The 6,336-nt window shown below is 40.1% G+C and overlaps 1 protein-coding gene across 14 annotated transcripts in view; it reads right to left on the reverse strand.

Moving 5' to 3' along the window:
* The window catches only part of nrxn3a (neurexin 3a), a 134,304-nt gene extending 128,726 nt beyond the window's left edge, over positions 1-5,578 (reverse strand). For all 14 annotated transcript variants that reach the window (XR_009130343.1, XR_009130341.1, XR_009130342.1 and 11 more), the window contains exon 1: positions 5,326-5,578. The gene's annotated coding sequence lies outside the window, so the exon portion shown is untranslated. The remainder of the gene's footprint in view (positions 1-5,325) is intronic.
* Positions 5,579-6,336: the final 758 nt, after the last annotated feature.

Genomic DNA, 6,336 nt, shown 5'->3' on the forward strand with positions numbered 1-6,336 from the left:
AAAAGGCAGCAGCACTCTGGATCCTATTAACAGACACATGAGCACGGGGGGAAGCGGTGTGTGTGTGTGTGTGTGTGTAAATACAAATAAAAGCAGCCCACCAGCGGGCCCCTTGTGTTTAAATGGATGCCACTTGCCAGTAATTTTACAGCAGGTGACTCCATGGACAAAAAGCCACAGCAAGCTCACATCCGGTGACAAAATGTCCTCCGCAGCTTGAAAAGATGGCCCGCAATCACGCTCTGATTTATCCACGTGAGTGTTTTTTAATCGTGCCTTTGATGAATCTTTGAAGGGAGGAGGAGAGAAGACGAGGGGGGGATCTTGCATCTCATCCACTCGTGGAGAACCTACATCGCCCAGACGTCAGCCATTCTTTTCTCTCTCTTCTTCATCACCTTTTTCCGACATAAACCTTCCCTTCTTGGCGTTGTCGGACAGCCATTTTAGGTCAATCTCATGGGAACCAGTTTCCCCCAAAACATGGCCAGCCACACCGATGGTGTCTTTAAAGAAATACACCAGAAATCCCTACTGGGATGTGTTAACAGTAAAGATGATAACTCGTTCATTGAATCGATTACGCTAACGTTTTTAGCATATTTAACGAATCTGCTTCACGCCTCTCTGCAACGTGTAGCGCCTCCATGCGTCTGACGCTCGCTTACTTTATTCAGGCCTTAACACTTCAACAGCAGCACAATTTAACACCATATACCACATATAACAGGATGAAGGTGCATTCACTGACACTCCGAAATCCGAACATCGCACCAAGATTGTTATCATGTCGTCGAAGTATAAAGGAAGACATTTAAGTGTGCCTGGAAATGCCAGAAAATACACTTAAAACATGTGAATTCCAATAAAACTGTGGTGTCTTTGAACGCAACACCTCAAGGTAATGATCAGGTTCATTTCCAGCGTGCTTGAAAAGGTTACAGTGGCATAATTCTAATGTCCGAAAACGAGAAAGAGGAAGTAGAGCTTATTTGTTAATAAGCCCCAGAAATTTATAGTGATCATTTGTTCACTTCCTGTCTATTACTTCCTGTTTTTGCATCAATTGTAATAATAATAATAATAATAATAATAATAATAATAATAATAATAATAATAATAATAATAATAATAATAATAATAATAATAATAATAATAATAATAATAATAATAATAATAATAATAATAATAATAATAAATAGCTCATCTACATACAGGCCATGCAGGAAACAAGGTGAATGTTTCCGGCTTCTTTCAGTCGGCACTTTGTGTTATCAGTCAGACATCCACGTAAAGTAGACCCCCGCTTTTTGGGAGACTTGGACTGCTCCGGGACCGCCATCGAATGTTAAAAATGGAGAGGTGAATGACTGAGATGGCCATAAAAATGCCAACTTCTGATACACAGATCAATCCCTCACCGCCTCCTGCTAGCCTCCTGCTAGCTTAGCGTTCAATGTTGGATCTACATTTGCAATAACACAACAATAAAAATATGCACTTATTAAAATGTCAAATATATAAGTACTCACCACTAGTTATTGGCCTACGTTTCATTTTGGTAAATATGGTGCTTTTAAGGACTGACACACAAAGTGCGAAACTAGCTGACTGTAAAGTATGCTGTACATTTTTCCTGTATCGTGTATTTATAAATTATTTATTATTTATCTGTGTGTGTGTGTGTGGGGGGGGGGGTGATATGTCTCAGAAGAAAAAAGAAAAATAATAAAAATAACTTCTAAATCTGGAAGTAAATCGGCAGAACCATGGATGGTCCAACCCAATAAGCCCAAATGTGAGGGGGTGCACCCCCGTCCTTCAATAATGTGGTTACTCCTGTTCTGTTGTACTGTGTAAATTTTTTTTAAAATAATATTAATTTAAGTTATTTTGTCTTACCAACAACTTAGCAAAATAAATAACTTAGCTTAGCTATTTTGTCGGTAAGACAAAGTAACAGCATGCTTGAGTTATTAGGACTAAAAATGTCTTAAGTCCATTCATGCAAAGCTTGTTGTTTCCATGAATGGAGTCATCGGTTAGGCCTTGGACGGACCAAACCAATATGAAGCAAACACAAACAATGAATGGTTTGGTCTGCAACATATCGAAAAAAGTCCAAAACTGATGTGATGTCTAAAAAAGAATGGATGACCCAGGAAATTATAAATCATACCAGAGACTGAAATCAGAGGATATTTACATTTTATAATATACATAAAAAACCATGAATTAAAACAAAATTGTTGATTAATTGGATAGTTAATTAATCATAGATTATTGATTGTAACAACATAATTGCATGTATCATTTTCAGTGGAATAATCAATATATTTGAAATAAAACATTTAAAGCAAGAGCGACCAAGCTTTTTCCATGAAGGCCACATACATAAAAATGAAAGGATGGGGGGGGGGGGGGGGTATTTTGTACATAAAAAGATGCTAAAAGCAATCAGCTATCCTAGCTTTGTGTTGTAGCCGACCAAACACAATCATGTAATAACTAATAATATTTCATGTTTTTACAAATATGCCAAGGGCCCATGACAAACAAGCTGTGAACCAAAAATGGCCCCCGGTCCGCACTTTGAACACCTATGTGAAATGACTGTGTGAGTGGACATACATACATGAATGTTCCAGATTGTTACGGCAAAACGGAAATATCATTTCATTTGGATTCAATTTCTTTTTTCCTTGCTTTCATTTTTGCATCCGAGCCTTTTTGAATATGCCCGGAATCTGGATGATCCCATGGTCCCAAATGTGCCATTTTATTATTACAGATAGAATGCAACATAGAAAATATGTCTAAGTACTATTCCTAACACAACATATATGTTTAAATACTTCCAATTCCATATCATTTCTTTGGATTTACATTGGAATCATAAAGTATGGAAAAAGGATTGAACAAACATTTCCTACCGAGGATCGAACATGGAAAAATGTAAGTTCAGATTTAAAGAAGCCTCCACATTTTAGCTGAGAGAAGCAATGGCTGCCATAACTCATAAAAATATTATTCATAATGAATTGAGGATGTTTTTACAAGGTGCCGAAGGCCATTAAAAAAACAGCTGCGAGCCCAAAATGGCTCCCGGTGCGCAACTTGAACACCTCAGAGAGAACATTATAATATACTTCAATAAATGATTTGGCCCAAAAGCAGGAAAAATATTGTTATGTAATTGTCGGCCTGTTTTTTTTTTTTTGTCTGATCAAAAAATGCACCAAAGCAAATGCGCTAAGAAAATGAGTGCACGTTTACGCGTGGATTTTTGGCGTGTGCACGACACGCGTGGGCAAGACCTTGTGTATGTGTGTGTGTGTGTTTTCCCGCTACTCCCGCAGGCGGGACACGCCTTCTTTGGGTTGTGTGGTACTGCTGCAGCACCCTTCACGGCATTACATCACCCAGTTAGAGAGCACCTCACACACGCACACGCACACACACACACGCAACATTACACGCGTACACGGACACACGTCTCACCACTACAAGACACGCCACACAAACGCCAACAATCACCATTTTTGTTTAGGATTTTCTTCCTCGTGTGTATCATTTTACGCACAGGTGTGCGTATTTGCAAAAAAACGAACCCAAATATAGAAAAACATGAAATGAACAGCGAACATGGTGCAAAATCCAAGTAATATTTGACCCCCCCCCCCCCCCCCCCCCCCGCCGCCCAAAAGGGATTAGGGTTACCTTGAGAGCCCTTGGCTTTTCGCGCTTGATTTGTCAGAGGAGTTAATCGCCCGCCAACCGGAGGAGGAGAAAAACACAACAGCCAAATTACGCAAACTGCCGCTTCCAACCCTTCCGAAATGGATTGGGGGGAGAGTCAGATGTTAAAAATAAAATCCCCCCCCCTTCGGATCCACGAAAAAAATGTGTAGCTCATTTGGTATATGCATCAATTTCACGCCTGACAAAGTGTCAACATTGGTCACACACCCGCAAATATATTAGCGCACACTCGGCAATGCGGCAAATACTTTGTTCCCCCTCTAAGACTAAACCGCCATTGCATAAACACGCACTGCACATCAAAATATGAACAGTGAAAAATAAAATAGCCTTTTTTTTGGTTTTCTTTTGGGGGGGGGCGCAAATCCTGAGGGCCACTCCCATCCCAGTTAGCCAGCTCCACTGGAAAAAAAAAAGCCTGATTAGGAATTCCCTTCCCATAAAAAAAATACACGACAATCATCTAATCCTATTAAGTCTTCAAATCCGACACATTGAAATGTGAGCTACGGTAGTGCGGAAAAAATGACATTTTTTGCGCCAGTTTAGCGCTTCAACTATTTCTCCGACTGAGGCCTCCTTGTTTATTTCACTGCAGGCGCACTCTGTTCTCTGCTATGGCGCACACACAGCGGAAGGCCTTGTTGCTGTTTGAAATGACAGAAAAAAATCACGCCCCCCCCAAAAAAAAAATTACATAAAAACGCTATTAGCATCCAAAAAATATGTTTATTGTTTTATATAAGAGATGCATGAAGGAAATGTATTTTTATTTACATCCGAGAACAATTAATTATTGGCGCAAATGCGGCATGGAACGTAGTTGATTTGGGCACAATTTCGCTACCCCCCCCCCCCCACCCCCCTTCAAATAAATAAATGCCCCAATAAATAAATGCATCCAGCACTCCGGCTTCTTTGTAGCAGCTAGAATTAAAATGTCGGAAGTGTGCGCACACCAAGTGTGCGTGTGCAAATTCTGTGCAGTCGCAGAAAGGAAGAGATGTGACCTGGTGCTCTTGGCTTCGTGGAGCGCCAATGCGCAGTCTGCCGGTGCCCACCCAGGCCAAGAAAAATATATTAAAAAAAAAAAAATGAAGTGTACTGTAAACCGCACACGCAAGTGCGTGACGTGCTAAATCGGCAGGTGCGTTTGCATTTCCACGGTGCGTTTGTGGTCGTGTGTGTGCGTGATATGCGCAAAGGGACATCCATGCCAACGAGAACAATGCGCCGATATTTGACACCGGCATTCATAATTAATCCTTGTAAATAAATAAATACGAATCGAATAACTAAAGTACTATTTGTAGGAACGGTCATAAAGGCGCAAAGATGCGCATGTGAAGTGCTAGTGAGAGCGCAAAAGATGATTGATAGTAAAATAGAGAATGTGTAATTGGACAGCCGCATCCATAATCCCACACGTCTCCTATTTTAAATGTTTCAAGTGGGTGTCCACTGGGGGGGGGGGGATTGACCCCCCTCCCTGAGAATAAACCATTCCACTCTTCCATCAGCAGCTTTAAAGGCAAATAAAGAGAATAAAAAGATAATACTGACCTCCGTCATTAAGACCAGCAATGGTGTAAAAAAGGTAAATCCAACCGGAAGTCCCCAGACGGCTGCAAATGTGCTAAATATGTAATCTATAAATAGATGGAATATATAGATTATTTAATCCAGGATGCGGATGCTGGTGCAAGGTATCGGATCTGGCGGCGCTGCGGTGCTGGGTGACCACCGGCGGGCTCGAACGTCGACCGCGGTGCACCGCGTCCACACAAGCCGCTGGTCGCCTCGGTGCCACTCGGAGAGCCTGTGGGCAGGGACGAGCACGCACACGCAACCCGCGCCCACACGCACGGCTCGGGCCCGCCCTTTCCCGCCACGGCGGCGCGCGTCATTTTAAAGGCGCACGGCTTCGACTTGCCGGGAAAGGCCGACACACGTGAGGCGTGTGTTCGACGTGCACGTGTGGACGTGGGATTCGGTGCGCTGCCCTCCACGTGCGCCGGAATAAGTCTTTTCATATTGAGCAGGAAATATGCACAAATATAAAGAATATACACAAACATATAGAATATACAGAATGTACAGGAATATACAAAATATACTGAAATATACAAAATATACAGAAATATATAGAAATATATAGAATATACAGAATATAAAGGAATATAAAAAAATATACAGAAATATTAAAAATATACAAAAAATATACAGAAAATATAGAATATACAGAATATACAGGAATATTAAAAATATACAGAAAATATACAGAAAATATACAGAAAATATACAGAAAATATACAGAAAATATACAGGAAAATATACAAAATATACAGGACTATACAAAATATACAGAAAAATACAAGAATATCCAAAATATACAGAGTATCCAAAATGTACAAAAATATATAGAATATACAGAAATATACGGAATATACAGAAATATACAGACTATACAGACTATAGAAAAATATACAGAAATATACGTACAAAATATACATAATATACAGAAATATACTATAGTATATATATAGTATATATAATATAGTACTATATACTATA

The sequence above is a fragment of the Doryrhamphus excisus genome, chromosome 7, assembly GCF_030265055.1.
Source record: "Doryrhamphus excisus isolate RoL2022-K1 chromosome 7, RoL_Dexc_1.0, whole genome shotgun sequence".
NCBI lineage: Eukaryota > Metazoa > Chordata > Actinopteri > Syngnathiformes > Syngnathidae > Doryrhamphus > Doryrhamphus excisus.